A 22,398-nucleotide genomic window follows, 5' to 3' on the forward strand; every position below is an offset into this window, starting at 1 on the left:
CTATGCTATTTCACTGTGATTTTTTAAAAGTTTTTTAGGGCAAGGACTTTGTAATTTTTTTCTTTATTAAATAATTCATGATAAACTTATTTTAAACATCCATGCAACTCATTAGGCTTACTTAGTAACCATATACATTTAAATAATTATGTTTCAATGCATACAATGTTATCTTTTTTATCATTTCCTCAAAATCTTTATCACATTCCTTTATCCATTCTATACCATTCACTGGCCTTCTCATTAGGTTGAACTTATTGTGTCTTCTTTTCTGTTTTATTTTTCCTTCTTCCCATTCCTTCATAAAAGTGCTTCCACATTTTTATATTCAGTTGTGTTGTTTTTCTTCTTTCTATTCTTTTTCCTCAGCACAGTTCCACACCTTCATTAGATGCTAAATAATATCTGTTGAATGAAATGAAGAAAATCAAAATTATATCTTCTATTTCTATATTGCTTTACAATTTCCCCAGAGGAAAGACATATATTATTTGATTTGAGTCTCACAACAATCAGTGTGGGGTCATCAATAGAGTACTGGACTTGGAGAAAATAAATGTATTTAATTTCATCTTTGATGCTTATTGGCTGTGTGATGATGGACAGGTCATTTAACATCTTTGAAAATTGTCTTTAAGATGGAAGGGGGAGATGTAAAATGATTACTGCAGTACCCACTTTGTAAGGTTTTGGTGATACTCAAATAAGCAAACTCTATATCACTTTATGTAATATATATTACACAATACATATAAATACTACATATATGCATATGTGTGTAAATAATAATAATAATAATAATAATAATAATAATAATAATAATTAGCATTTATATGTGCATACCATATGTCAGGCCCATTAACTCATTTGATTCTCACAACAATTCTGTTGGGTAGGTGTCATTTTTTTTATCGATTGAGCATAAAATTATATTTTATATTTAAGGAAACTGAGATGAATAGAAATTAATCGACTTCCCCAAGGCCACACAGTTAGTGTGACTAACGCTGGATCTGAGGTCAAGTCAGTCCTGATTCTAGGCCAGAATTCTATCCTAGGTGCAAGAGTGGTTCCAATAACTCCCTTTAAGAATAAGGAAACTGGGGGGTGGAGCCAAGAATGGCAGAGTGAAAACAGTGGCTTGCTTAAGCTCTCCCCCAAACCCCTCCAAATACTCATAAAAAATGTCTCTAAACAAATTCTGAAGCAGCAGAACTCACAAAAAGACAGAGTGAAACAAATTTCCAGACCAAGACAACCTGGATGGTTGATCAGAAAGGTGTATCATGCTGGGATGAGAGCGCAGTACAGCAAGACTTAGGTGCCCAGCACGCAGCAAACCTGGAGCAGGCCTCAGAGGACTGAAGTGCGGGCAGCTATGGTGGTTTCCAGACTCCTCAATTCATGAATGCCAAAGACAACTTAGAAGGTCAGTGGGAAAACTCTGTTTTTGTCGGTGGTCAGAGAGGAAGGCGGGGTGTCAGTTCCATTCCCCAAGAGCTTGGTCCTGGGGGGGGAGCAGCTACTTCCCGAGCTTCCAGCCCACGGACTGAAGGGGAATCCAGTGGCTGATCAGAGAGGGACTGCAGGGATCTCTTTGCCAGTGCTGAGGCAGGAATCGCTTGCTTTGCCCGTGTGTGGATCTGGACCACAGTTTTGGGCTGCAGTGCTGGGGTGAGGAGGAGCGCAGGCGTGGTGGAGCTTGTAGTGGCTGTGGAGAGAAACCCCTCCTCACAGTTATGGGACAGAAAGGAATACTTGTGCTTACAGGCCAGGAAAGGAGTAAACACCTCGCCCCTTATCATACCACCTTGGAAGAATTGAAAATTTACAGGTCCCTACAAGTATCTCTGAAAACAGCTACACAAACCCCTGAAGCTTGGGACAGTACACTCTCCACATTGGAAGCAGACTCTTACCTTAACAAGAGTTTAAAACTCAAGTAATTGGCTGGGATCATGAGTAAGCAGCGCAAAAAGAGTCAGACTATATTATCTTACTTTGGTGAAAAAGAAGATCAAAATATACAACCAGAAGAAAACAAAGTCAAAGCTCCTACATCCAAAGCCTCCAAGAAAAATATGAATCAGTCCCAGGCCTTGGAAGAGCTCAAAAGGGATTTTGAGAAGCAAGTAAGGAAGTAGAGGAAAAACTGGGAAGAGAAATGAGAGTGATGCAAGAAAATCATGAAAAACAAGTCAACAGCTTGCTAAAGGAGACCCAAAAAAATACTGAAGAAAATAACACCTTAAAAAACAGCCTAACCCAAATGGCAAAAGAGGTCCAAAAAGCCAATGAGGAGAAAAATGCCCTAAAAAGAAAAATTGGCCAAATGGAAAAGGAAGTCCAAAAGCTTACTGAAGAAAATACTTCCTTAAAAATTAGAATAGAGCAATTGGAAGCAGTGACTTTATGAGAAATCAAGACACTGTAAAACAAATCCAAAAGAATGAAAAATTAGAAAACAATGTGAAATATCTCATTGGAAAAACAACTGACCTGGAAAATAGATCCAGGAGAGAGAATTTAAAAATTATTGGACTATCTGAAAGCCATGATCAAAAAAAGAGCCTAGACATCATCTTTCAAGAAATTATCAAGGAAAACTGCCCTGATATAGTAGAACCAGAGGGCAAAATAGAAATTGAAAGAATCCACAGATCTCCTCCTGAAAGAGATCCCCAAAGGAAAACTCCTAGGAATATTAGCCAAATTCCAGAGTTCCCAGGTCAAGGAGAAAATATTACAAGCTGCCAGAAGGAAACAATTCAAGTACTGTGGAAACACAATCAGGATAACACAAGATTTAGCAGCTTCTACATTAAAGGACCGCAGGGCATGGAATATAATATTCGGAGGGCAAAGGAGATAGGATTACAACCAAGAATCACCTACCCAGCAAAACTGAGTATAATCCTTCAGGGGAAAAAATGGTCATTCAGTGAAATAGAGGACTTTCAAGCATTCCTGATGAAAAGACCAGAGCAAACAGAAAATTTGACTTTCAAATACAGGACAAGTGGAACATGAAGAGGTAAACAGGAAAGAGAAATCATAAGAGACTTATTAAGATTGAACTGTTTACATTCCTGCATGGAAAGATGATATTTAACTCATGAGAACTTTGTCAGTATTAGGGTAGTTGAAGGAAAAAAATTGTATGTATGTATAGATAGATAGATAGAGGGCACAGGGTGAGTTGAAGATTAAGGGGTCATATCTGGAGAATAAAATTAAGGGATGAGAGAGGATGATACTCGGAGAAGAAAGGAGAGGTAGAATGGGGTAAATTATCTCACAAAAAAAAAAAAAAGAAAAGTCTCTCACAGTGGAGGGGAAACAGGGGAAGGTGAGAGGGAATGAGGGAATCTTATTCTCATAGGATTTGGCTTAAGGAGAGAATAACATACACATTCAATTGGGTATGGAAATCTGTCTTACCCTACAGGAAAATAGGGGGAGAAGGGGACAAGAGAACAGGGGATGATAGAAAGGAGGGCAGATTGGGAAAGAGGGTAATCAGAAGCAAATACTTCTGAGGAGGGACAGGGTCAAAAGAAAGAATAGAATAAATGGGAGGGCAGGATAGGATTAAGGGAAATAGAGTTAGTTTTTCACAACATGTCTACTAAGGAAGTCTTTTGCATAACTGCACATGTACAACCTCTATGGAGTTGCTTGCCTTTTCAATGAGGGTGGGTGGGAAGGGAAGAAGGGAGAAAATTTGGAACTCAAAGTTATAAAAACTCATGTCTTTTAAAAAAAATGTTTTCACATGCAACTGGGAAATAAGAAATACAGGAAATGGGGTACAGAAGTCTATCCTGCTCTACAGGAAAATGGAAGGGGAAGGGGATAAGAGAAGGGAGGGGGAGAGATAGAAGAGAAGGCAGACTAGGGGAAGTGGTATTCAGAATGCATGCCATCTTGGGGTGGGGGAGGGTTGAGAAATTTGGAACTCAAAAACTTGTGGAAGTGAATATTGAAAACTAAAAATAAATAAATTTATATTAAAAAAAAAGAATAAGGAAACTGAATCTTACAGAAAATAAATGTCTTGACCTAGGGTCATTTTACAATCCCCAGGAGACAACTTAATTCCTACTCCAGAAACTTTCTACTTCATAGCAATGCATAAAATTTCAAATGTAAGTGATGTATTATTAAATTAGTCACTAGTTTAGTTCCATATAGAGGAAGTTTTTTTAAGCAGTCTAATAATAGATGTTTTCCTATTTCCCCCCTTTAACTATGTTACCAATTCTTTTGAAAATGTTGCATTTTTATAATTTATAGTATCAGAGATCTGTATCTGGAAGGGACCCTGAAGACTCTCTAATCTAAAACCCTTCAATGTACAATTGAAGAAACTGAGACCTGAACAGACTGACCTTCCCAAAGACATGCTTGAGGGAAGATTTGAACTAAGGTCCTCTAACTCCAAAGCCAGTATAATGCTACATTGCCTTGAAAATGGGTACAGAGTGTAAAAACACATGCTAATTTCTATGCATAACTTCAAAGTCTGTCTCCATCATCTGTATAAGTAGGAATATTTTTAAGCCAATCCTACAAAAATATTTGTTATATAGAGAGACACAACCATACTCTGGAAGAGAAAAATGTTTAGAAATTTTGATTTTATTAGGATCTTGACATTGGCTGACAAGCATTCTATGTGGGATTCTTTCTTGCATTAAATATGCAGTCAATCCTTATTTAGACAAAAGAAACATTAAGCTTTTATTTTATCTTGGGCTAATTTTTTTTTTCTATCTCTTGCCCAAATGTCAACCCCATGCTGTTCCTTAGAAGTGCAACATAAGAAGTTGTTTTTGAATTGAGTTCACAGTGTGAAGTATAGTCAAATATAAATGCCATCTAAAGAAAAATTGATCACAGAGAAACCATTAGTGTAATGAAAGGCTGTTGTCACGTCACTGTGTCATCTGGTTAATGGAAAATGATCTAAAATACAGTATAAAGAAAAAAAGTTTAAAGAATTGTAATGATTCATGTTGATTGTATCTATATTGGCTAATTTAGTGCTTTGTTAAGCATCAAGTATATGTTAGCCAGTGTGCTAGGTGCTGGGGATACAAAGACAAAAATGACAATAGCTCCTGCCCTCAAGGGGCTTATATTTAGTTATGTACCAAGATGGAGTACAGAGTATTTGTTTCCCAGAGTATTGTTTATTCGTAAAGTCCATTGGTAGCTGTTGTGGTTAATTCTATCACATGAATCAATCTTATACTTTAAACTGTGGTTAGATAAGGATGATGGCAGTACAAGCAATAAAATTGCTAAAATTTGGGAAGTGAATAGAAAAGTACTTTTGATAATTCATGTTTTTTATTATAAAAGCTTGTTGTCACTTTTCCTTGGGGTCCTCAAATAAAAATAATAATAGCCATTCCTGGGATTTTGTCAATGTGTGAGATTTCTAGTATGGAAGCTCTGTCCACTAGTGAATATGCACAACTTATATGTAACTGATAGTCTTGGAAAGGTGCCTGGGAGAATTTAGAGGTTTAATTAGGTGGTCCCATAGCTAGTGTGTGTCTGAGGCATGGTTTGAAGCAAGATCTTCATCACCCTAATGCTGACTATCTATTAAGTCGTGTTGACTCTCAACTGTCTTTTATAATTCAAAATATATTCACATATAATATTGCAGGATAATATCAGAAAAAAAATGAAAGTGGTGTTGGAAGCATTATTAACCCCATTTTATAAATAACAGGATATGTGTATAATTGAATGAATTAATTTGAAAGGAATTTATTAAGTACCTATCTACTGGATGTAATTATAAAAAAATCAATATGGACCTTGCTTTAAAAAAAAACATTCTAACGAGAGACAACATCTATAAGAGGTTTCAGCTGAAGGTCAGAAGAAATGGTGTTATTAGCCTTAAGGTAGAGCAGCAAAGCAGATGGTAAAGCCTCCTTTAAGTTCAATTCTAGTTTATTTTCTAATATAAGTAAGGAAATTGAAACTCTTAAGGGTTTAGTGGCCTTTCCAATGTCACAGAGCAGGCATGTAACAGTACAGACTCAAACCTCAAACTTTTCCCAGGCCACCATGGTCTTCCCATTAAACTAAATTTTCCTTCTTATGAAATAAGGAGGTTCAAAGAGGATCAGTTGAATTTTGCATTCTAAAATGACAGTTCTTCATAAGTGTCTTAGATGTTTTATTTTAATGAATTTGTCCTCATGACATTTCTGTGGGCATAGTTATGAAGCAGAATGTTTATCTATGTTTGGGGAGATAAAGAAGCAATGACAGAAAGGTGAGGTTACTTAATCAAACTTGTAGAATCCCTGGCAGAGTATAAAGGAGAAACTGCCTTCCTGGCTCCCTGTTGGTGTTCCATCAACCAGCTCATGTTGTTGGAAAGAGTACTTTTTCTTTATAAAACAAATACAGGATAGACAGCAATAAATGAAACCTTCAGAATCCATCATTGCCAGTGACAGGAAAGGAGTAGATTTATATTTGCTCAGTATTGATTTCATGTGAAGCTGCTAATGTGTAGGCTTAGTTTTAAAGAACACAGAAACAAAGAATACCCATCAAAACTGCATCCCTGGGATTAAAACAAGAATCCCAGGAGAGCTCAGTTTCTGTAACATTGTAACAAAGAAAAAAAAAAATTGGAAAAGGCACCTTCAACTCAGTTAAGGGAGAGAGGGCTCATAATTATTTTTATCACCTTTGTAGTTCTAGGAAGAAAGACATCGCCCAGGTTTTTTGAGTCCTTATTGAGTGCAAAGCACTATATTTTTTTTCCTTGAATTTTTATTGGGCACATTATATTCAAAATAGTTGATATGAGATAACAAAATTAAGTCATTCTGTCTATCACAATGCATAAGTGTTTATTAACTTAATTTGTTAACACTAACTCAATCAGTAAAGCATGTATTTATTCAACACATAACATTACAAACATTCTGCTAATGACTGGTGCTAGAAGGAAAAACTAAAAATAGTCCTTTACTTGAAGAAGCTTATGCTCCATTGGGGGAGAAAACACGTACATAGAGAGGTATTATATAAGTCCCAAAGCCCAGGTTTAAGGAATTGTCTCCTCATTGGTGGTGAGGGCAGGACAGAGTTGGCAGAAGTTAGAGAAAATAGAAATCTGATCTCTTGGGGCACTAAGCGTCAGCTCAAGTAAGAAAGAGAGCCCCACATCTTCCTCAAAGAGGAATTACTCAAGGTTCTAGCTGGAAATGAGGGCATGATGAATATTGCAGAACCTATAATTTCAGCAACTTCCCGGGATTTCTCTCCCATCACTTACCTGAAGAAGGAATGATACTTTCACTTCTTCTCTCTTGATGATGGAGGGTAAGAGAATTCAAAGAGACAGAAGACTTGGAAGAGACTGGATCCAATTTCTGTCAATGCCTCCCCACTTTGATGAAAGAGTGAGGCACTGAACTCCTCCAGTGAAAAGAGTCATAGCAATGTTCTCTGGGGCTCTAATTAAATAGGTATATAAAGTAAACACACAGTAAATTTGGAGTGGATGTACTAGCACATGGAAAGGTTGCAAAGCCTTCCTACAGAAGGTGATAGTTTTGGTAGCTAGGTGGCTTAGTGGATAGAACATCAGCCCTGGAGTAAGGCAGACATGAATTCAAATCCAGACTCAGACACATGACACTTACTAGCTTTGTGACACTGGGCAAGTCACTTAACCAAGATTGCTTACATAAAAACAAAACCAGAGAATGTGATTGTTTTAAAACAGAATATATGAATGAAGTAACCTATTGGTTTAGACATCAGTATCAATGAATAGACATAGACATTTCCTTAGGTTAAGGGCACATGTTCAGAGTAAGTCATTGTATGGGTGTGTGTGTATTTATATGTGTTTATGTATATTTCTATCCAAATTTATGTTTATTGATTTAAGGAACTTCTGTTTCATTAAACAATGAAGACTGACAACTCATGCATAAATTATTTTCCTAGAGAGTTGTGCAAGATATCAAGAGGTTAAGAGACTTGCCCAAGGTCACACACTAGTATTTTTTGGAGGTAGATAATCAAACTATTTTCCTGATACCAAGACTCATTCTCTATCTGCTACAGTATGCTTCCTCTATATGTGGAATATTATAGCTTCATTGGAAGAAAAAATCACAACATTACCCATACATATAGGTATGTGTGTATGTATATGTGTGTGTATGTATATATGTGTGTAGATAATATACACATGTATATATGTATATACATGTGTGTATAATATACACACACATACCTATGTACATGGAGAGAGACAAAAAGAGAGGGAGAGAGAGGAAAGAGAGAGAGGAGAGAAAGAGAGAGAGAGAGAGAGAGAGAGAGAGAGAGAGAGAGAGAGAGAGAGAGAGAGAGAGATGGTTTCAGTCATAAAAAAAGAAGCAAAAGTCATTTTACACTATGTGGTACATAATAGAGATTAAAAAAAAAAACCTTTAAAAGTGGTGATAGGAATGGAGCACATTCAGAAATGGTATTTGGGATTTCTAATGAGTATAGCTAGGAGATGATCCAGGAGTTGTGGTGATAAAGTTGACAACCAGAGAAGTAAGGGGTACATAGTAATGTAGTTCTTATCTCTCTTGGTTCTATTCAGCTCTGGTGTTTTCATCAAGAAAGTCCTCTATTTCACTGAATGTCCATTTTTTTCCCCTGAAGGATTATATTCAGTTTGGTAGGTAGATGATTCTTGGTTATAATCCTATCTCCTTTAACCTCCAGAATTTTACATCCCAAGCCCTTAGGTCTCTTAATGTAGAAGCTGCTAAATATTGTGTTATCCTGATTGTATCTCCACAATACTTGAATTGTTTCTTTCTGTCTGCATGTGATATTTTCTCCTTGACTTGGGAACTTTGGAATTTGGCTACAATATTGTTAGGAGTTTTCCTTGGAGGTACTTTTTCAGGAGGTGATCAGTGGATTTTTCCATGTCTATTTTACCCTCTGGTTCTAAAATATCAGGGCAGTTTTCTTTGATAATATCTTGAAAGATGAAGTCTAGGCTCATTTTTTGATCATGGTTTTCAGATAGTCCAGAAATTTTAAATTGCCTCTCCTGGATCTATTTTCTAGGTCAGTTGGTTTTTTGTTTGTTTGTTTGTTTGTTTTCCCCAATGGGATATTTCACACTGTCTTCTATTTTTTCATTCTTTTGGTTTTGTTTTATGTCTTGATTTCTCACAAAGTCACTAGCTTCCAATTGCTCGATTCTAATTTTTAAGGAAGTATTTTCTTCAGTGAGCTTTTGGATTTATTTTTCCATCTGGCCAATTCTGATTTTAAAACATTCTTCTCCTCATTGGTTTTTAGGACTTCCTTTGCCATTTGGGTTAGTCTATTTTTAAGGTGTTATTTTCTACAGTATTTTGGGGGTCTCCTTTAGCAAGCTGTTAACTTGTTTTCCATAATTTTCATAATTTTCTTGCATCACTCTCATTTATCTTCCCAGTTTTTCCTCTACTTTTCTTACTTGCTTCTCAAAATCCATTTTGAGTTCTTCCTTGGCTTGGGACTAATTCATATTTTTCTTGGAGGCCTTGGATGTAGGAGCTTTGACTTTGTTGTCTTCTGGTTGTATGTTTTGATCTTCTTTGCCACTGAAGTAAGATTCAATGGTATGCCTTTTTTTGTTCACCTTGCTCATGTTCCCATCCAATTACTTGAGTTTTAAACTTTTTGTTATGGTAGGGGTCTAGTGTGAAAAATATACTGTCCCAAGCTTTGGGTGTTTCGTGCAGCTATTTTCAGGGATACTTCTAGGGACCTGTAAATTTTCAGTTCTTCCAAGTTGGTACAATCAAGGGTGAGGTGTTTACTCCTTTCCTGGCCTGTATTCTAGTCTATGAGTCACTACAAGCACTCTTTTCTGCCTTAGAACTGTGAGGAGGATTTCTTCTTCACCACCACTACAAGCTCCACCATGTCACTGCTCCTTTTCACCCCAGGACTGCCAACCAGAACTATAACCCAGATCCCAGCATGGGCAAAGCAAGAGAATCCTGCATCAGTACCAGCAAAGAGATCCCTGCAATCACCTTCTGATCAGCCACTCAATTCCCCCTAGGTTTGTGGGTTGAGCTCCAGAAGCAGCTGCTGCCCAGGGGCTGTGCTCAGACTGGCGCTGGGACTGAACTCTCTCACCATGGTCTGACAGAACTTTCCTACTGGCCTTCTAAGTTGTTTTTGGCATTTGTGGGTTGAGAAGTCTGAAAACCACTACCCTGCCTATAATTCAGTCCTCTGAGGCCAGCTTCAGGTTTTCTGAGGCCTGGTCTTTGCTTGCAGAGCCGAAGCTGAACTGCATTCCTCTCCCAACCTGGTGCAACGTACCTTTCCAAACAACCATCCAGGTTGTCTTGGGCTAGAAATTTTTTCACTCTGTCTCTTTGTGGGTTCTGCTGCTGTAGAATTTGATTAGAGTGATTTTTTTAATAAATATTTGGAGGGCTTTGGGGAAGAGCTCAAGCAAGTCACTACTTTCACTCTGCCATCTCTGTTGGTTCTAAAAAAAGAGGAAACTTTATAGAAAATCTCATTAACTTAGATGAACAATCAAGGCTCCCTAGAAAAAAAAATATTTCTGTCATTGTTACAATGAGTTCAACATTGTGTTCATTTATTCTTTCGAATTAAAAGTAATATAATAAGAAAGAATCAAATGTAATACAGCTTATCTTTACATTAGCCTTACAGATGCAAAATAGGTGATTTTTAGTATTTTCTAATCCTATCATCAACATCATTATCACTAATATGTACATAGCATTTACTATGTGCCAGTCCCTGTGCTAAGCACATTAAAATTATTATCACATTTTATCACACAATGAACCTGGGAAGTAGGTGACATTATTATCCTCATTTTACAGATGACGAAACTGATGTAAATGGAGCTTAAGCAGGTTGCCCAGATTCACACAGCTGGGAAGTATCTGTGGTCAGATTTGAACTTATATCATCCTGATTGCAGTCCCAGTCCTCTATCCATTGTGCCACCTAGCTGCCAGTTAGAGTATGATAATTTAGAATGAACCTATTGGACAACACCAAGTTCAAATGTTGAGTATATTGTGATAGTTCCTTGGACGTTTGATTTTTATTGATGTGGGTATTTCCTCCATTGAAGCAAATTGTAACCCATCTATGTTTAATCTATGGCATTCTTTTTTTCAATATGTTCCCATAAATTCTTCATAGGAAGTTTATCTAACATTGTTGGTGGTTTTCTTAGACTTTCTTGTCATCATATGGATACTAATAAGGCTACTAGACTGTCAATCATGTATTTCTCATACTCTCTTGTCCATTTGTTTTTTTCCAAACAAATGTCTCTACAATGTCATCATTTATGACACTCTCACTACTGATTTATTTTTAATTTTGTTTCCCTCTGCTCATTCCCATTATGTGCACCCCCCTTGTGCTTCTGGTCACTTTTAGTTTTAATTATTCAAAGAATGTGGCATTCCTATTCTCAAAGATTTTAAAATATCATCAGAAGAATACTCTTTTTTTATCTTTAAATGTGTGTGTGTGTGTGTCTGTGTGATGTGTGTACATGTGTGTTTCAGGGAGAAAGTTCATCCATCAGAAAATATCACACATTATGTGATTCATATTTTAGAAAGTAGTAAAAAAAATGGCAAGGTAGGGAGGGGTGATAGCTGAAAAGTAATTCTGGTTATATTACTGACAAGATGGCAAAGAATATATGGAGACTGTCACTTTTTTGGTATCCATAGATTAATGGTCAACTGGGAAAGTGTTTAATGATGCATTCAAACTACTTAAATGCAGCAAGATAAACAAATTCAACAGCAATTATTAACAAATTAATATCGGACAAGCACAATGCCATTATTCATTCAACATGTTCTCCAAAATACATTCCCAAATGAGTAGAATTTGAATGAATTACCTCACCCTGATTAGAATTAATATGGTATTTATAATGGCATTACAACCATTTAACTCCTTCTAATGTTAACCAGCCATGACTTATTTGCCTTTACATGTTGATGGGTCATTCAGCATCCATAAACAATTTAATATTCATTTGTATCTTGTGATTGCATATTTTTTGAATTTCCAAGCCAAGCACCATCTAATGTAGCCTGGAAACTGACAAATTCAACATTACGTTTGAATTGGGAACATGTTAAAACCATGGAAAATGAATCTGATGTGTTGGGCTACAAAGTGATTATGGAGAAATCTACATTAAAAAAATCTCAGTTATGCAAATATATGCAAATATATTGCTTTTCATAACACAGAGTACTCTCTTCACAAGACCTGTGAGTCCACCCAAAAGTAACTTGATATATTACCTTTATATGGTTGACTACAGAACTGAGATTTAACTGATTTCCTGGGTTATGCAGCCTGTCTCTGTTAGAGGCAAGACAGGAATGCTGTTCTTCCTGATTTCACGTCCAGAATTCTACCAACTAAACTATAGGGTATTTAAAAAAATCTCTTTGATTAACTTAGCTTTACCCCATTTATCTAAAAAAAAAAAAAGATATGTTTTAAGTATCTCAATGCTTTTACTTTAAATTATCCATGTATTTATAGGAACATAGATTTAGAGCCAGATAGGAACACAGAGGCCATCAAATCCAGCTCCCTCCATTTAGAGGAAAACTGACATCTAGAGAGACAAAATGTCTGTCACACATTCACTCAAGCAGTAAGTAACTAAGAGAGACAGGATTAGATCCTGAGTCCTCTGGCTCAATAAAATATACGTCTTTCCCAGGTACCACACTTGTTCTCATCAACGTAGCTATTTCCTCCAATAGTACAAAACACAACCCTCTATAATTCTTAATTTCACATGATTCTTCTGCCTGCCCAAATCCTCCATAAATGGATTGTTGAGTCTACTGGAGGCCTACCTAACCATGTGATAAAAAAGTTTGATTATGTTTAAAAATAATATTGCATGCTAATGAAACAAATAATCATTTCTAATGAATAAGTGCTGAGACAAGTTCATCATATTAACACATCAGAAGAAATCATTTGCTGTTTCACTGTGTTTATGGAACAGAAAAAATATAAAACTTCAATGAGTTGTCTAATTGAATACAAAAAAATTATTTATCAGAGAGCATGTATATGTGCCCTTATCACTAGCTAATAAGGAGTTATGATGCAGAAAAGTCAGTTATTGATGGAGAAGCCTGGAGGGATATAAGAAGTCTAAGGAAAATACTATTTGTGTGTGTGTGTGTGTGTGTTCCAAGCCCTCTTGGTTCCAGAAAGATGGGCTTTTGTGACAACTGATTAATGATTTAGTAGAAATGCAGTCCAAGCTATCAGAGTATATCATTTCTACTCCCATCAGTGTTAATGGCCATCATCTCTTGGCAGATAAATATTCAAGTATTTGAAACTTGCCCAAACTAAACACTGACTGTTCACAACAAGCTCTAAAGATAATATCCTCAAGCTACTTAATTAATAAAGATAAATTGTGTGATTTTAGATGCAGTGGCCAATTTTTTTTTTTTTTAGCAAGAGTAGCTAACTTTAAAGAAAAAAGAAAACATCACCTCTCTAATTCAGTTTGTGAAAAATAAGCCATACAATGGTAGTATGATAATTCTATCATTCAGGTCAACAAGCATTTATCAAGTACCTAATGTATACAGAGTACTGTGCTAGATTTTACACTATACAAAACTTGGATGAGATGTAATTTTAGAGCTGGCAGTACAGTAGGAGAAAATGTTATGTACTTAAATGAATATATATGTAACCAGGGGCAACACAACTCAAACTCTGGGATTGTACCAATAGTTTCTTATGTTGGACTCTGATTCAACCCTCTTTCCCCCAAAATTCATCATACCTTGTCACATTATGCTCACCCCAAGAGTTTATGCTAGAAAACCTCTGAACATAGTTGATGTCTGAAAAACAACTTAAATGGGTTAAAAAGTTACCCCATTTACCATAAATTACTCAAGGTAACAATTCATTTATTATCATGGCACTCCCTTCATCTACCCTCTCACCTGATTATCAAAACCAAAGAAAAATAACCAAATTGGAGCTCAAAATCTATTCTAATACTACTTCTATTGCAGTGATGCCCAAGTTTATTCCACAAATACCTTCTGAATGCTTAGGTGTCCTCTCAACTGGGAAGCTCATCAGAAAGACAAATATATCTGTCCCATCATAATAGCTCATTGGTATGGCAAGATGATGTTTCCAATTACTTTTATTCACCCACCCCATTATTTTAGTTCATTGACATGCCTCCTTCTGACAGAAGCTCCCGAAACCTTGATTATTTCCTATCATCAAGAAATATTCATCCTCGTTAGAAGGTTGCATCCTGGACTTCTTGATATTGAGGCTACCTATGAAAAAAAAATCAAGTCTAGGGCTGTACAAGAATTTCCCCCTGCTTTTATAACGAGACTTGATTTTACGGTTATGATGTACTAGAAGATCCACCTATTCAAACTATGTGGCTGGGATTTAGGAGAGACTGCTGTCGACAGTAAGGTAAACACTGTGAACCAAAATTGAAGCCAGTTAGGCAGAAATCCTTGAGGAATTTATATATTAATGAGGTGGATGGCACATAATGGGAGCTATATGTTGTGGAGGAGATAGCTGAGAAGTGGCTAGGGACTCAGTTCTGGGCAATTTCACCTATTAGTTGGAGGTCTGGCCTTACAGAAATGGAATCCAAGATTCCCTTGAAAGAGAGATGAAAGCTATGGTAAAATGTGGGTAACACAGTGTACAGATGGCAACAAAAAAGTGTATGGAGATTCACTTTTGTTCAGTCTTAGAAGTTGGGTTCAGGAGGGATCAATACTCCTGGATAATGCTAGATTCATGAATCTATGTTTTCCCTCTTCACAGCTGCCTTGTCAAAGAGATTCAGTACTGGAGTCAAGAATTCGGCACATGGACAAAAGTATGTCTGTTTCCTACCACGTGCCTTTATTCTAAAGCTGTGTGTGTGGGGAGAGACTGTGGGTGTGGGTGTACTCTTCTTTTACCCTCACTATAAAGGATTGGACTACAGCATTGATTGTATAGAAAACATATTGTCAAGGAAAAATTTACGATCTGGTATGTTATGAGACATTAATAGAAAGAGAGGGAGTGAGAAACATATAGTTCAAAAAGAAATACAATCCAGAATTAACTTTCATCTTTATTTGATTTAGATTTTATACAGGCAAAACAGACAAAGTAAAAAACATATTTTTGAAAAAAAAATAACAAATATGCTGAGCTTCTTGTCCCCTTTGAAGAAGATTACATTATTGAAATAAGAACAGTCAGTGATGGTGGAGATGGTAAGAGGAGTGAAAAAATTAGGATCCCTAAAATATCAAGTAAGTTTCATTATGACAGCTGTGGGCTTTTTTATTTGGCCCAGTGGTAAAATGAAGCAGTAAAGATTATAAGGTGTTTATTCCTTGTTTAAACAGTGTGAAAAAATTCAGAAGTTTCTGTTTGAGTTGAAAGTTATAGGCAAAAGGTTACATCATAATGACCAAGTTTCTAGCACTGATATATCAAGCAAGAAGAGGAAATAAAAATGCATAAGGGTTCTGAAGAGAAATTCTCATTTGCCCAACAGATGTTAGTCAAACAGTCAACAAACAATGCTTAATCACATAGTATATTTGAGGCACTGTGCTAACCAGTAGAGATACAAAGTAAGGAAATAGAATTCTTGCTCTTAAGAAATTCATGGACAGCTGGGGTAGGGGAGACAATCTGCAAATAGTTACATACAAAATACATATTCAGGATAAATTGGACATAATCAATAGAGGGGAAAACAGTAGCATTAAGGGGAATTCAGAAAGCTTTTTGTAGAAGAGATTTTGCCTGTGATTTTAAGGAATCCAGAACTTTAAGGACTTACAGAACCCAGGGGAACCAAGAGGAAGAGATGGTGAGAGAGAACATTCCAGTCATATTGTCAGCCATTGAAAATTCCCCTAGTTGGGAGCATCTTGTGGAAAGAACATCAAAAAGTCTAATGCCATTTGATCATAATAGGGGGAGGGGAGGTTTGAATGGCTCTGAATGCCAGTTTCTTTTTTAATACCTGAGTCAATAGGGAACCATTGGATATATTGTCCTTTAGGAAGGTCATTTTGATAACTGAATGAAGGAGAGAGTAGTTGAGAGAGGCTTGTGGTCAAGAGGTCAATCAAAAGCCTATTACAAAAAGCCTGGTGTGAGGTATAGAGTGTCAACACCAGGATGACAACACAGAAGGAGGCACATACAAAAGATGCTATGTAGGTAAAATCAATAGGACTTGGCAACAGATTAGATGAAGGGTAAGCAAGAATGAGGACTCAAGGAAAATACCCCAGTTGGGAGACTGGGATGATAGTAGCTTTAATAGTAACAGGCAAGTTAGCTAGAGAGAAAACATTAGGGAGAAAAGAAAATGTGAATTCAATTTTGGATATTTTGAGTTTAAGATATCTACAAGACATCCAAATCTAGATGTCCAGTAGGCAGTAGGGGACTGAAAGTTGTAAGACTGTAGCATGGTTAGATCCATATACTTGGATTTTACAATTACCAGTACAGACATGAAAACTGTCTCCGTGGGACCTTATGAGATCACCAAGTGAAATAGTATAAGAGAAGAAAAGAAGGCCCAGGACCAAGGCCTGTAGAACAACCAAGTGATGTATGACATGCATGAAGATCCAGTAAAGGAGTTAAAGAGCAGTCAGACAGAAAGAAAAAGGCAATATCTTGAAAATATAGAGAGATATTGAGAAAAGGGTTGTTGACAATGTTAAAAAAAAAGTCGAGAAGGATGAGGGCTGAGAAAACACTATTATATTTGGCAAATAAGAGATCATTAATGACTTTGTAGAAAGGAGTTTAATTAAATGATCATGGAAACCAAACTCCAGAGAGTTAAGAGAGCATATATGAAGTGGAGTTACCTATCAAAGAAGCAGTTTAACTACAAAAGGTAGGAGATATATGGGATAATATCTGTTTGGGATTGATGGATATAATAAATGTTTTTTGAAGATGAGCATGTTTGTAGGCAGTAGGAAAGCAGCCTGTAGTTAGGAAGAAATTGAAGCTAAGTGAGAGAGATGGAGTGAAATAAGGGGAAATCTGCTAAAGAAAAAGGCACAGAATGGGATCACTTGTTCATATAAAGGAACTTGCCTTGGCAGAAGTAGGGAGGCCTGTTCCTGTAAGACAACTAGTGAAGACTGAGATGCTAGAAGGAGGAATCCAGAGGATTTGAGATGTGGAGAAGTGGAGAAAATGGAGCTCAACAAATAGTCTCATTTTTTTTTCTGTGAAATATGAAGGAAGGTTCTAATATGAGAGCGTGGGTAGGAGTAGGAACTATGTATACCTTATCACCCAAAGCTTCTATTCAGTGATTATGCATGTTAACATTCATGGAAACTCTGGCCAGAGTAACCCTCCAGGCCATGATAAAGTACTATATGGTCCTTAGTGAATGAATTTCTAGGTAACTAGAAACTAATTATTCTTAGACAAGAACTCAAAGAACTTTTTGTTTTGAAACTAGCATTTTTAAGGTATCTGTAACATTTGACACTCTTGACTGTTGCCAAGACACACTCGTTGCAACGGATTTTCATAGCACCGATTCTAGTGATTCCCCTACCTCTCTAGTTCTTTCTGAGACTCCTTTGATGAATAACAAATGTTTTCCTACTACCTCTCCATGATTTACTTCAGGGTTCTGTACTGGATCCCCTTCTTTTTTCTCTCTCCTTCTAGATGTTATTGTTGTTGATGATTTTATCTACTCCGATCAGTTCAATATCCTCTATGCTTGTATTAATACTTATCTAATTTTATTATGTCCTCTAACAGCTTCACTTCACTAATTATTTGTTGGGCATCTCTAGTTATTTTATGGGTGTCATGAGATCAGAATTTATGATACTTAATTTCTTATCCTCCTTCCTCCCACCTGGAGTTCTAGGCTTCCATTAACTTACATTTTCAAACTGAGCTGGTATCTATTTTTCACTCTCACTAGCTCCTTTTGAAACATCAGTCAAGTCTTGTTGATTCAGCCTTCATCATTTCTCTGGCATTTTCCTCCTTCTGTCCAGTCACAAGACCACCATACTAGCTCATACCCACATCACCTATCATTTGGACTATTTCAATATCCTCTTAATGACTCCCCCCCCCAATAATCTATTGGTTGTTATTGTTGCTTCATTTTGTTTGGCTTTGAGATTGGATCTTTATATTTCATCCAGGCTAGAAGTGCAATGGCTATTCATGGGCCCAATTAAATACGGATTGGTATAGAAAGTTTAATCCAGTACATTTTTTTCCAAGAATCATTGTGGTTTGCTTCACATTAGTCAGTTTAGTGGCCTTCCACTCTCAGGGGTTAAATATATGGACGGCAGACAATGTGCATAGCCAATCATCTTCAACCCTACTGAAGTTCAGAAATCCTGAATTCAGCCTCCATAGAAGAAAAGACTGCAGGAATAAGTCAACATGATGGGATTTTTCAATTTTTAATTTTTCTCCATTTAACAAACATGCTCCAGCCTTCCATTCTACAGGGAGGAGGGTGGAAGGAAGGAGAGAGAGAGAGGAGGGAAGGGAAGGAGGGAAGAAACAGTGAACGAAAGGAGGGAGGGGAAAGGGAGGAAGAAGAAAGGAGTGAAAGGAAGGAGGGGGAATGGAGGAAGAAAAAAGAAAGAAAGAAAAGAAGAAAGAAAGAAAGAAAATAAAAAGAAGGAAGGAAAAGAGAAAGGAAGAGAGGGAGTGAGGATGAAAGGAGGAAAGGGAGAGAAAAAGAAAGAGAGGAATGAAGGAAGGGAGGAATGAAAAGGGAGAAAAAAGTAAAAGAAAATAAAGGAAGAAAAAAGGAAGAAAGAAACAAAGATAGAAAGGAAGAAAGAAAGGGAAGAAAAAAATTCTTGTAACACATATGCATAGGCAAGCGAAAAAAACTACCTCATTGGTCATTTCCAAAATTTTTTTTTTCTCATTTTGCATCTTGAGTCCTTCACCCTACCTTGCAGGATGTGGTTAACAAATTTCATCATTGGTTTTCAGAATTCATGGCAGCCATTGCCTAGATCTGAGTTCTTAAGTCTTTGAGGGTTCTCTTTCTTTACTATTTTGATGTTATAGTATGGATTGTTCTCCATTTTCTGCTCACCTTATACATCATCAGTCCATAAACATCTTCTTTGAATTGTTTGACTCCATTCCTTTTATCATTTATGATTCCCTCTCCACAAAGCTAACATTTGAAGAGCCAAAAAGAAAAAAAAATGCTTTGACCATGTTATTGTCTTTCTCCAGCAGTTCCAGGAGATCTATTTTAATTCTAAGACAACATATAAAGTCCTCTTTTTGATTTTTATAGTCTTTTTGTAACACAAATTGATTCTTGACTACTTCTTAAGATATATATTCCCACTGTTCTCTTTGTACAATTCTTACTATTCTCAAACAGGTGTATGTGTAGTTCCTCCTAAAAGAGAGTCCAACTGACATCTCTTTGCCTTGTAAAACTTTATCCTCCATGTCTGGAATGTGCTCCCTACTCTTATCCACCTCACAGAATTTCTAGGTTTCTTAAAAGCATTGCTCATCTTCCCAGAATAGTGGGACCTTGGAAAGGTACTATACCCTAATGCAAAGTTCGAAAAAAACTGATTCAAGCTGGACAGCTCAAATCCTGAGGACTCTAATCCTGAACCTAGGTGTTTCAGGGCCAAACCCATCAATTTTTTTTTAAAGTGAACTGAGAATTAAAGCAACCAAAGGGGCGATGATCTTGAATTCCCAGAAGATGGGGTAAAATCTAAAAATATCAATATCATTAACCCACCATTCTTATTTTTCCTTAGGAAGCAGAAGCAATCAAATTAGTCAATCCAGAAGCATTTATAAAGCCTCTACTTTTCACCAGGAAGTATATTAGGTGATTGGATTACATAAGCAACAAATGATACAATCCCTCTTCACAATTTCCTATGATATTTAATAATCAATATCAATGATAAAGATGAATTTTTATAAAAAGGAACGGAAATAAGCCTTGCAGGCCTCATTTCCCAGAATGGCTGCAAGCACTATATTAAATTGAGCTATTATTTTGAGCTTAGAAGCTTTCATACTCTTGATTGTCATATTCTACAATGAGAATGTTCTTTACCTCCTGATTGGCAAACCACCCAATCCAATAGATTGAAGTACAATTTCATTATCTCTAACTCTCATTCTTTGTTCATTTATTTCATTTTTGTTGTTGTTTCTGGTAATTACTTCCAGAGACCTTAACTATCAGGTGAATTGATAAAACTCTTTTTCGTTTGTCATATTTGAATGACAAAACTCCAGATAACGGATTTTTGTTTTGTTTTTCACAGATAAATATACAGAGAGATGGATAGATGAATGGATGATGGAGGCATAGATAGATTGAAAGACTGATTCTTAGATAAATACTATTTTGATAGATACATGGATAGATAGATTAGATAGATAGATAGATATGGATATTTTTAAATAATTTGAAAAAAATATTCCTGGATTAGTTCACAATGAATCCCAACAATCACATATAAAAATAACTAAATTATTTGCAAGAAAATGAATTCATAGTAACAAATTGATTCTTTAAGAATATTTGTGGAACAAATGTAATAAATTCTTTCTGAGTTATTTTTTTTTCCACACTTAAGTTCTGGAGGAATGAACATTTCAGAACCTAGAGTCAATTTCCTGTCAGCTGTCATTGTGATTTTGTATTGTTTTACAGCTGTGTCACTTCAATGATAAATGAAACCATAAACCATCCTGGACTTTTGAAAGCATGTTGTTCCATATATGCAATTGGCTACACTTCAGTTGTCACAGTAAACATTTTTGATAAAGACTTCCTTGGAGTGAAATGAATTAGACATTGTTCATAGCGTGTAAATATCTCTGATGCATTGATATACTTATTTTAAGCAACTTTGAATGTGGAAACACCTAAGTGAATGCTGGCTTTTCAATGGTGCTGAAAATGTGCTGTGGAGTTATAACCAGAGTAACTTTTAAAATAGCTATTAAGAATTTTTATAAAGCTCCACAAAAAAGGTTGGACTGAACCCATTTAGGATGGTGGTCATAATAAACATGATATAGGATTGCTTGTAAAGGCATTACCTGAGATGTGGAATTTTATTTGCCCCACACCTTGGCTTAAATATGACATTCTTACTATGCCTGGAAAGGAAATAAAGGTTATTTGTTTATGACCGAGCTATATTTATTTATTTAAACCAAGGTGCCATCTCAAGAAATGATTCATTCTGTGTCTTTTAACAGGTGACTTTGTATTGGAAGAAATGGAAAATATCAGCATTACTAATGGATTCATGATGACTTTCAAAATAATTTGGTTTTCCTAGGATTTGATATGTTTTCCCATTAGAATTTTTTGTTACTTATAAAAATAGAGGAATATCTCAGTTCACCACAAAATGTTGCTGACTACACATTTGATTCAACAAATGCAATTCAACAAAAAAATCTTTTAAGGCCTTTGCATTGACTCAAGAAGCATTTACTAAAGGATATACTATGTACCAAGATAAAAGGAAAGAAAGAAAAAAAAACTTAATTTAGTTGACTCTTTCTATGTCTTCAAAATGGAGCTGATGAAACTTATTCTTTTCTTCCAATGGGCTGCACTGAGAATAAGGTTCAGTAAATAATATGCTATCACCCTAGTCAATTGTAAAGTCCTTGTAAGCAGGCAATGTTTCTGGGTTTCTCTCAGTATCTCCAGACATAAAACACAGTATCTTCTAGATACTATGTGCTTGATAGATGTGGTGTTGACATAGTAAACGATGGAAGACATTGTGCTGGGATCTGAAGATATTTATTTAAAAAAAACAAACATAAAAGTGATGGATGGCCTTCCCTGAAGGAGCTTACATTCTCCTGGAAGGTGGGGCAAAATATGGACACAAATACGTGAAAGATGTATTCTAATTCTAGAAGGGGGAGATCATTTACTCATGGGGACTAACAAGAAAGTTTTCAGGTAGTAGGTGTCACCCCACCTATGATAAATAATTCTAAGTTCTTTAATCTTTTCCATAGTTTATTGGTGGTGGGACAGTTGATGTATGAAAGAATTTTAAGGATTCCTGGAAATTGACACCAATTTACATGTTCTTGAGCTAATATATGTAATCTGTATGCAGCATCACTAATATAGGGGGTGGGGAAAATTTATTAAATGCCTATCATGTGCCAGGCACTGTGCTAAGGGCTTTACAAATATTATTCATT

The 22,398-nt window shown here is 36.1% G+C and overlaps 1 pseudogene; it reads left to right on the forward strand.

Annotated features, from left to right (window-relative positions):
- The window catches only part of LOC110195631 (contactin-6-like), a 278,594-nt pseudogene extending 257,708 nt beyond the window's left edge, over positions 1 to 20,886 (forward strand).
- Positions 20,887 to 22,398: the final 1,512 nt, after the last annotated feature.

Source organism: Phascolarctos cinereus, unplaced genomic scaffold, assembly GCF_003287225.1.
Source record: "Phascolarctos cinereus isolate Bilbo 61053 unplaced genomic scaffold, phaCin_HiC Scaffold_4;HRSCAF=312, whole genome shotgun sequence".
NCBI lineage: Eukaryota > Metazoa > Chordata > Mammalia > Diprotodontia > Phascolarctidae > Phascolarctos > Phascolarctos cinereus.